We start from the raw sequence: 10,601 nt of genomic DNA, 5'->3' as shown, positions 1-10,601 counted from the left end.
TCATGCAAAGATAGGTACAATAAAGGACAGAAATGGTATGGACCTAACAGAAGCAGAAGATATTAAAAAGAGGTGGCAAGAATACACAGAAGAACTATACAAAAAAGATCTTTCTGACCCAGATAAACACAATGGTGTGATCACTCACCTAGAGCCAGACATCCTGGAATGCGAAGTCAAGTGGGCCTTAGAAAGCATCACTATGAACAAAGCTAATGGAGGTGATGGAATTCCAGCTTAGCTATTTCAGATCCTAAAAGATGATGCTGTGAAAATGCTGCACTCAACACGCCCACAAATTTGGAAAACTCAGCAGTGGTCACAGGAATGGAAAAGATCAGTTTTCATTCCAATCCCAAAGAAAGGCAAAGCCAAAGAATGTTCAAACAACCACACAGTTGCACTTATCTCACACGCTAGCAAAGTATTACTCAAAATTCGCCAAGCAAGGCTTCAACAGTACATGAACTGTGAACTTCCAGATGTTGAAGCTGGATTTAGAAAAGGCAGAGGAACCAGAGATCAAATTGCCAACATCCATTGGATCATAAAAAAATCAAGAGAGTTCCAGGAAAACATCTACTTCTGCTTTATTGACTATGCAAAGCCTTTGACTGTGTGAATCACAAAAAGCTGTGGAAAATTCTTAAAGAGATGAGATTACCAGACCACCTGACCTGCTTCCTGAGAAATCTGTATGCAGGTCAAGAAGCAACAGTTAGAACTGGATATGGAACAACAGACTGGTTCCACATCAAGAAAGGAGTACATCAAGTCTGTGTATTGTCACCCTGTTTATTTAACTTATATACAGTATATAAATTGAATAAGTCATGACAAATGCTGGACTGGATGAAGCACAAGCTGAAATTGAGATTTTAGGGAGAAATATCAGTAACCTCAGATATGCAGATGACACCACCCTTATGGCCGAAAGCAAAGAACTAAAGAGCCTCTTGATGAAAGTGAAAGAGGAGAGTGAAAAAGTTGACTTAAAACTCAACATTCAGAAAACTAAGATCATGGCATCTGGTCCCATCACTTCTTGGCAAATAGGTGGGGAAACAGTGGAAACAGTGGCAGACTTTATTTTGGGGGCTCCAGAATCATTGGAGATGATGACTGTAGCCATGAAATTAAAAGATACTTGCTTCTTACAAGAAAAGTTATGACCAACCCAGACAGCATATTAAACAGCAGAGACATTAGTTAGCCAACAAAGGTCCCTCTAATCAAAACTATGGTGTTTCCAGTAGTCATGTATGGATGTGAGAGTTGTACTATAAAGAAAGCTGAGCACCAAAGAATTGATGCTTGAACTGTTGTTGGAGAAGATTCTTGAGAGTCCCTTGGACTGCAAGGAGATCCAGCCAGTCCATCCTAAAGGGAAGCAGTCCTGAATATTCATTGGAAGGACTGATGCTGAAGCTGAAGCTCCAGTACGTTGGCCCCCTGATGCGAAGAACTAACTCATCTGAAAAGACCTTGATGCTGGGAAAGATTGATTGAGGGAGGAGAAGGGGATGACAGAGGATGAGATGCTTGGATGGCATCACCGACTCGATGGACATGAGTTTGAGCAAGTTCTGGCAGTTGGTGATGGACAGGGAAGCCTGGCATGCTGCAGTCTATGGGGTCGCAAAGAGTCGGACACTACTGAGCAACTGAACTGAACTGATAAGAAAAATAAATAACATCCCCCACAGTTTTGAAAATTGAAAAACAGAAAGTATTATCACTTTATCGCTTTAATTTTTAGTAAATATAAACTATTTTTATCCATTAGTATCCCTTTTTGTATGAGTTACCTTTACTTATCCTTTGCCCGTTTTCATATCGTGAAGGAGTTCTCTATAGAGGCCTATGCCATAGCATTGTGTTATCTTCAGACCTGTTATTTTCTCTCATCACACCATTTTTGCCTACAGCAAAAAGTTAATTAGTATTTATAGAATCATTGCTTTTTATGAGATTAATTCATCTAATCTCCTACTTTTATAGACTGCTAGGACATGATGTTTGGCTAGGACTTGAGTTTGAAACCAAGTTCAAATATCAAGTTAGCTAAAGGACCTTGGGCGAGTCACTTTATTCCTTACAGTTTAATTTATTTTTCTGTAAAATGTGCAAAATAATTTTTACCTCATGACATTGGTGTACATAGTACCAATATACTAAATACTTAGTGTAAACTTTGTTATTGCTCATACTGTTGTTGGTCTTGTTATTGTTAAGAATGATGACACTGAGTTTTAAGAGAGCAACGTGATCTGTTAACTAATTTTCATCAGGGATCTTCTTGTACTTTTGTGAATCTTTTGTGCTTTATTCCTTTATTTTTTACAGCCAGCACCTAACTTCAAAAGAAGAATTCTAGTAAAATAAAATTTTTAAAGGAGTGAGGCTTCATATAATACCTCAGACTTTACTAAGTAAGGCAGCCATTTTTGACTGTGTGTATAGTTGACTGGTATATAACTGTAACATCTTACAACCTAGCAGAGTTTCTGATTTTAACTGTAACATCTTACAACCTAACAGAGTTTCTGATTGCCCAGAGGCTCAGGGGCACATGTAGAAACATCAGTTTGACAAGCTTGCTGCTGCTAAGTCGCTTCAGTCACGTCCAACTCTGTGTGACCCCATAGACGGCAGCCCACCAGCCTCCCCCGTCCTTGGGATTCTCCAGGCAAGAATACTGGAGTGGGTTGCCATTTCCTTCTCCAGTGCATGAAAGTGAAAAGTGAAAGTGAAGTTACTCAGTCAAGCTCAGTGATACCAAAACAAACACATGAACAAATAGAAAAGCAAACAAAACTCAGAATTCTAAGATTTAAGATGACTAGGACTTTGTTATTAACCAAAATTGAAAGGCTTCTTATTTCCCTGAGATGAAGAAAGAATAAACCAAATATATATTTGTGAGACTTACATAGCTCAAATTAATGTTCCTCCTAACCATTGTATCCTAGTTTTTTTAAAAAACTTAGGGAGAGAATAGTGGCCAGATAGGAGACTTTAGTCCTTTAGGAGCTCACAATATATGAAAGTAGATTTTTAAGTGAAAGCACACAAATGAATAAAAATATAAAAGTAAACTGTTACTGGTACTAAGAAGTAAATCGATGAAGGGCTGAGACAGAGGACCTGTAGAGAACCATCCATAGGTAGAAGTTCGGAAGGAATTGAGGGAAGGCCAGTGAGATCTCCCATAGGGCCACAGAAGCAGATAAACCAAATCTTATGTGGCCTTTGAGAAAGAAGAGCTGGATTTTACCTCAACTGCAACAGGGCAATTGTGAAGGGCTTTAATCAGGGAATGACATCATACAGGGATACTTCAAGGGACATCATGACTATATTCAAGTAGCAAGATGAAAGAAGACTTAAGCAGAGTTATTAGCTGGAGGCTTTCCCAAGGGAAAAGGGATTCCCTTAGTAGAAAAGTGTGAAGTTTAGCACTTTCTTAGCTTAGTCCTGAATTATAAAAATTTGAACTGGATTATACATCTATACTTTGGCCACCTCATGCGAAGAGTTGACTCATTGGAAAAGACTCGGATGCTGGGAGGGATTGGGGCAGGAGGAGAAGGGGACGACAGAGGATGAGATGGCTGGATGGCATCACTGACTCAATGGACATGAGTCTGAGTGAACTCTGGGAGTTGGTGTTGGACAGGCAGGCCTGGCGTGCTGCGATTTATGGGGTCCCAAAGAGTCAGACATGACTGAGTGACTGAACTGAACTGATACATCTATGAGTCATATACACTAGATGAAATTAATCTTTTTTTTTTTCGTGATAGGTAAAGATATGTGTTGATAAGGAAAATGGAAAAATGAAGAGACTAGGAGAATGTAGAGAAAGAGCAGTCAAGGGCAAAATGAAGAGAACTCATGAAATTCTATATAGCTGGAAAATCCTAAAGTTAAAATAAAAATATGCAGAATTAAAAATAAAACAAATAAAATGAAAATTATCAAAAAAGTAATCTGAAATCTCTAGGAAAGTTGAAAGTGAATTTTGGTTGTTCTCAAATCAAAAGATGAAAAGCTAGGAATCTAGAATAGATAAGGTTATAGGAATACATAAGTGATAATCCACAGAGGAGAAATTCTTCAGTACCAGAAAAATTGACTGTGCCACATATACATTTTTATTACTCTTTTGCCTCTAAATTAGGGGAGGGAAAGAAATGTACAGGTTCCTCTTTTAGTAAAGAATGGGGATCTGATTCCATGAACTGTAAGTACACTTGACTTCATGGAGCACCACTCTCAAGGGGACCACTCCAGTGTCAAGCTTATCCGGGGTCCTTCAGAGTATACTGTGCCCCAGCATGACAGGTAGGAGAATAGGATTCGGTATTCTTGAATTAAGAGAAGATAAAGAGGCTGAGCGGGGGCTTCCCAGGTGGCACAGTGGTAAAGAATCTGCCTGCCAAGGTAGGAGACAGTCTGGAAGATCCCCTGGTGTAGGAAATAGCAACCCACTCCAGTATTCTTGCCTGGAAAATTCCATGGACAGAGGAGCCTGGCAGGCTATAGTCCATAGGGCTGCAAAGAGTTGGACACAACTGAGCACACACACAAAGAAGCAGAGAATGAAGGAAATGGTCACTGATTTGGTTCTAACTATTTTTTAAAGGACTTAGGGGAAAAAATGAGTTGGAATTTGAGATTTGTTTCTAATTTATTTTTAATGTTTAAATTTTAATTATAGAAATTTTAAAGAGAAAGTAAATGGAATACTGTGTGTGTGTGTGTGTGTGTGTGTGTTTGTGTGTGTTGTGCGACACCATGGATTGTAGTCTGCTGGGCTCTTCTATCCATGGGATTCTCCAGGCAAGAATACTGGAGTGGATTGCCATACCCTTCTCCAAAGGATTTTCCTGACCCAGGGATTCAACCTGTGTCTCTTGCATCTCCTGCATTGGCAGGTGGGTTCTTTACCACTAGTGCTACCTGGGAAGCCCATATAGCCATCACCTATTTCTATTAATTGTCAACATTCTTCCACTCTTATTATCTACACCTCTACCCACTTTCCATACCATATTGATTGCTATTGCTTCTTGCAATTTGAGAGTTTTTAATGTGTTTTTATATTTTATGCAATGTTAATTCTTAATAAGGGGATATTATTATTATAATTAGGAGATATTATCCAACATTTTTATGGCTAATATTAACTTGATAGTTTTGGTAGTAATTGAGGCAAGCAGAAAAAATCCTTTTTATCTTGCTTGTGTTTTGTCCTGGTTAAACTTGGTGATTAAATGGTTTGTATCTCTAGGAAGTGTCCTGGAATAGGAGGGTTTAAAGATCAGGCTTCTAGCCCTATGCTCTTCAACTAACTGTCCTTGTGACCTTAACTGCTCTGGACTCAGTTTTCTCATTTGTGACTTGAGACCACTGAATGAACCTCCAAAGTGGGTTCTTACTCCCAAGTAGTTTATACATATTTTTCTTTACCAAGCAATGGCCTTCATACTCCTAATTATCCATCTGGAGCATAATTCACAGTTTCCATTCTTTGTTCCATCCAAGGCAATTCAATTCAACAAATACTTACGGAGGATTATGTGCCAGGCACAGTTCTTGGTACTAAAGATAGAGAAGTGAGCAAAACTGACTCAAATCCCTGCCTTACCAAGCTTACATTCTAATGAGGTGTCACAGAATTTTAAAAAAATAATTAAAATACATAATAGTAAGCAATATGTTAGATACTGATAAGTGCTAAAAAAATAAAAGGCAGAAAGAAAAGTGTGAAGTATATATGGGGGGAGGAGCGGGGAGAAGTAAGGGTGCAAGTTGAGATGGGATGAAATTTAGGCAGGATGGTCAAAAAGGGTCTCAGTTTAGAAGTTAAATTTGGAATTAAGATCTGAAAAGAATGAGGAAGCTAGCCATGTGGCTATCTAGGAGAAGAGCTTTCCAGGCAGAGGGGACATTAATCACAAAAGTCCCATGTCAGAGTCTGCCCGCTGGTTTTGGGGTTTTGTGTGGGTTTTTTTTTTTCCCCTTAATTTTTATTTTTGGCTGTGCTGGATCTTCGTTGCTATGCACAGGCTTTCTTAGTTGCAGAGGGAAGTAGCTACTCTGTAGTTGCCCTGCAAGTGCTTCTCATTCTCATGAGAATGAGATTCTCATTCTCTCAGGCTCTAGGGCCCAGGCTCAGAAGTTGTGGTCCTTGGGTCCTGAGCCATGTGGAATCTTCCTGGAGGAGGGATTGAATCTGTGTGTCCTCTGCACTGCCAAGCAGATTCATTACCACTGGACCACCAATGAAGTCCCTGCTGTTTTAAGAGGGCTGTAAAGAGGTGAGTGTGGCCAGAACTCAGTGCACAGCTGACGGGGAAGGCATTGGGAGTGGCCTGCAAGTTGTCGATTGCCTCATAAATCATATTATGACATTGGATTTTACTCTGAATCAGATGGAACATCTTTGAGGTTAAAACTCACTGAAAGGATCTGATTTCTGTTTTAACAAGGTCAGAAGTTTGGCTAAGAAGAGACCAGAAATGAGAAGACCAGTTAAGCTACTGCCATAATCTAGATTAGAAATGAGAGTAGCCTATTAGTAGTGAGGGTAGTGAAAAAAGTTAGATTCTGACTCTATTTTGAAGGTAGGGCTGACAAGATTTGCTGACAGATTTGCTCTGGGGAATGAAAGACAGAGAGGAGGCAAGGGCAATACCAAAGGTTTTTTTTTGTTTGTTTGTTTTTTGTTTTTTCCAGGGTACCTGAAAGCATTGAGCTGCGTTTAACCAAGAGAGAAGAGGCTGGTGGGGTGTTTGCAGGTGTAATAGCACATAACTACCACCTCTGATACATATGTAATCCATAAATGTCCAGCAGACCCTTCTCTGTCTCTCTGCACCTGCCTCACTATTTCTCTGCTTTGCCATTTCTCTCTCTCACATTTGCAATTGTGAATGTATCTGGGATATAAAATATCAGGCAGGGAATTATGTCTAGGCACATTCTGCAAATAACGAAAAAGAAACTTTCCTTGTCCTTGCCTTCTAATATCACATCATATTGTATGACTTTTCAGATTTTCTCTTAAACTGCATAAAGTTTCAAAGTTAGAATGAATCATAAAGAATATCTTGTCTACTTTTTCACTTTATAGGTATGGACACTTAGCTCAAATAAGCTAGGTAATTCACCTATGGGACAGGAAAGAGGAGAAATAACATGGCTTTCTCAAAAGCAAGGAATAAAAATATGACCATGAGAGGAGCAATTATGTGAGTAAATGACATAGTTTTAAATCCCAAAAAAGAAAACAAATGACAGAGTACAAACAAAAATGTTATATACTTGCCCAGAGAGGAAAAGTGAGTGGTATCAAAGTCGATAATTTTGACTTGATGGCAAAATAGACAATCCATTGTGTAAAACTATTGTTAAGAGCTTTTCAACTCAATAGTTAAAAAGAAAAAAAAAAAAAAAAACACTAATCTGTGATTTCTTCTTGTTAAAACCTTTTAGGACTATTCCAAATTTATAGAAATTAAAATAGAACACTCACACAACTTTTGGCTTTCTACCACAAATAGAAATGGTTTCTAAAAAAAAGTACCCATTTTCTATTTTGTGTGCAAATTCAGACTTGCATAAACCTAATCAACTTTTAAATAAACCAACTTGGAGCAGAACAAAAATAAATCTTAGGTAGATTTTTATCTCATTTTAAAATATTTTAATTAATGTCATTTTGTTTGACTTTCTAAAATTTAATGATAACTTCAAAAAGTATGTTGTAACAAAACTCAAGGGTGATAACTTTATTATCTCCTTGGTTAGTTTAAATTTTTATGTGCATTTTACGTTAATAAACATATAGATACAAATGTAAGTAAAGGGTTATGTAAATATTTCCCCCTTAAAATGTACATATATGCATGAACAAAAAGCCTGTTCATCTTAAGCCAGAAACCATGCATGCCTAGCTAGAACCTGCAGAGTGATGCAGAAAATAGTTCTTAGCTATTGCATTATTTAATGGTTAAAAAAAAAGTACAGAAGAAAATCTTGGTTTATACTTAGCCTTTCTGAGTTTTACATATCTTATCATATTTGCTTATAATGAGGAAATGAGATAATGCTTTTGAGAGCTCAGTGATACACTATGACAACCCTATTATGTTAGTATGACCATTCAGAAAACAGCATCAAACTTATCTTTTCCCTGATGAGAAAAGACTATATCCTTGAGTCGATCAAAGAAGGAAAGAAGTGTTTCTGTGTTCTTGAAATAAAATCTGTGTCTCTATGCTTGACATTTTAAAGAAGTAGGCCACATCCTGTGTGCTAGAATAGAAATATGTTGAGTTTTTCTACAGTTCCTAAAATTAAATGCTATTTCACTACTGTAGTTATTTTCCTGTTTATTAATGCACACGGGTATTTATTGGTACAGCACTCCATTCTAAGCCTGAGTCCTGGACTCAGCACTTGTCGAGGTGGGTGCCTGAGAAACGAAACTTTTTTAACTTGAGAGCCAGCAACTGACATTGTGGATTCACCCATTTTAATTTTGTTACATTTTATTGAATTCCAATGGGGAAAATCCAAGGGGGCAAAGCTCCAAAGCTCATATACTGTGGAACTTTCTTCCAAAACCACTGGAAACCAATTTAAAAAGTAGTTTCCAAAATAGCCCTGTAAATCATGGGACAGTTATAATAATGCTCTTTCACATTTTGCAAACACACATACAGTTTCAGAGGAACACATCGAACCATCTCCACGTCAAATCAACATCCTTCAAAAACAAAGCCAACATGGCTTTATGTCATGAATCATTCTGGAAAACATAATTTTTTCTGCTGATGGCCACATTAGGACACCCTTTAGATTTTATTTTAGCATTAAATTTTGTTTTGTTATTAAAAGATACTTCAATCTTCGTTCAGGTATGTGTCTAAGTTTTTGTATAGTCATTATAATTGATCACCTTTCAAGTATCCTTGTACATGACCAGATAGCCACTTGTTTTCTAAGACCTATTTGTTCTTCCTAAGGAATTTATGATGACTGTTCTTCACTCCTCCTACCCTAGCTGTCCTATTGGAAATGCTCACCTGATGGCTAATACTCTTCCTAAGTTTGATGAACTTTAGCTTTGACTCAATTTGTGCTATTTTTAACTTCATTACATTTGAATTCTGTTTCTTAAGTTGACAATCTAAAATTTAAAGACCTTACAAATTTTTGAAAAATCTGAATCATTCTTTGATTTCTTTTTTCTGTTGCTTTCATTATTTATGAAGTTTTCTAAAACTTAGAACAATGTGAAATTTTAAAAAAATCATTTAGGAAGAAAGTTCAAGGTGTTACTCTAACTTAATTCTTTATTAGAAAGAAAAGCAGTGACTGAAGAATGATATTTACATTTTATTCTTAAAGATCAAGCCAAAAATTCTGCAGTCTCCAAAACAGTTCCTTTCAGCTGTCTGTCCTGGTGCCTACCAAGCTAATAGAATATTCTTCCCATTGTTAATATTCTTTGCTTTAATATGGTCCTAAAGCATTGTTTCTTCTATTAATATAGTTTCTTATTTCTTAATGTTTCTTAAAAAGATTATTTCTTATTTCAACTTTTTATGGCATTTTTATTTACTATTTTGTCTATCCTCAGATATAAGTATGTTGTTCTGAAGATAACAATTAAAATTTTAGGATTCTTTCCTCCCTTTATCATAATTGTAAAAAAGGGAGTTGTTCCTCAATTTGGAACTCATTTTCCTCTAAGTAGCAGTAATGTGTTCAGCATCCTTATTATTTTTCTTTTATTTAATAGGTGGGGAGAAATTTCTGCACATTTATATAATCAATACTTCAAGCATTTGTGCAATTTTTCTTATATAAGAATACTCTTCACATTTAACCCTCTGCTATATTCTTACTTCTGTTTCTCATGATTTTAAGAAGGGAATAAGATGTAGTAAATTGTCTCAGCAATCAGAAATCATTCCTCAAACAACCTATCCAAATATCATTTGTGAGGCGTTCTACACAAATGACAACTCGTCTGCTTACTCACGGAGCTGTGTAGACTATGCCTGCGATTTTCCTACAAGTTTTCAGGCACATTGCCTTTATCTCGGAGAAATTCAAGCAGTTATGGCACTTTAAGGTGAGGAATAAGGAATACGGGGCCATGGGATAGTTTTGTTCTTCCTTTCTGATCAGGTTTCCCTCATGGCCCTTCGCTGAGACAGTACTAACAAATACTGCTATTGTACCTGCTGGCTAACAGGAGGAAACATCACACATCTCACAAAACGTCTTTTGAGGTATCCATTCAAAACGGATGCAAGAATCACCAACATATGGAAAGAAATAAGATGGTCAAGACTGGGAGTTTCGGGAGTTCCTGGTGGTCCAGTGGCTAAGATCCCAATGCAGGAGATCTGGGTTTGATCCATAGTCAGGGAACTAGATACCAGATGCTGCAACTGACAGTCGCATGCCCCAACTAAAGGTCCTGGGTACCATGACTAAGACCTGGCACAGCCAAATAAATAAATAAGTATTTTGAAAGATTGGGAACTAGGGTTTTGTTTTCCCTCATTTGCTGATAT

The 10,601-nt window shown here is 37.3% G+C and overlaps 1 protein-coding gene across 1 annotated transcript in view; it reads left to right on the top strand.

Annotated features, from left to right (window-relative positions):
- MAGI2 (membrane associated guanylate kinase, WW and PDZ domain containing 2) overlaps positions 1-10,601 on the top strand; it is a 1,467,824-nt gene that overhangs the window by 618,816 nt on the left and 838,407 nt on the right. The window lies entirely within an intron of this gene.

Source organism: Bison bison, unplaced genomic scaffold, assembly GCF_000754665.1.
Source record: "Bison bison bison isolate TAMUID 2011002044 unplaced genomic scaffold, Bison_UMD1.0 scf7180017864260, whole genome shotgun sequence".
NCBI classification, from domain to species: Eukaryota; Metazoa; Chordata; class Mammalia; order Artiodactyla; family Bovidae; genus Bison; species Bison bison.
The sequence above is the reverse complement of the archived record's forward strand: the minus strand, read 5'-3'. Positions and strand labels throughout refer to the sequence as shown.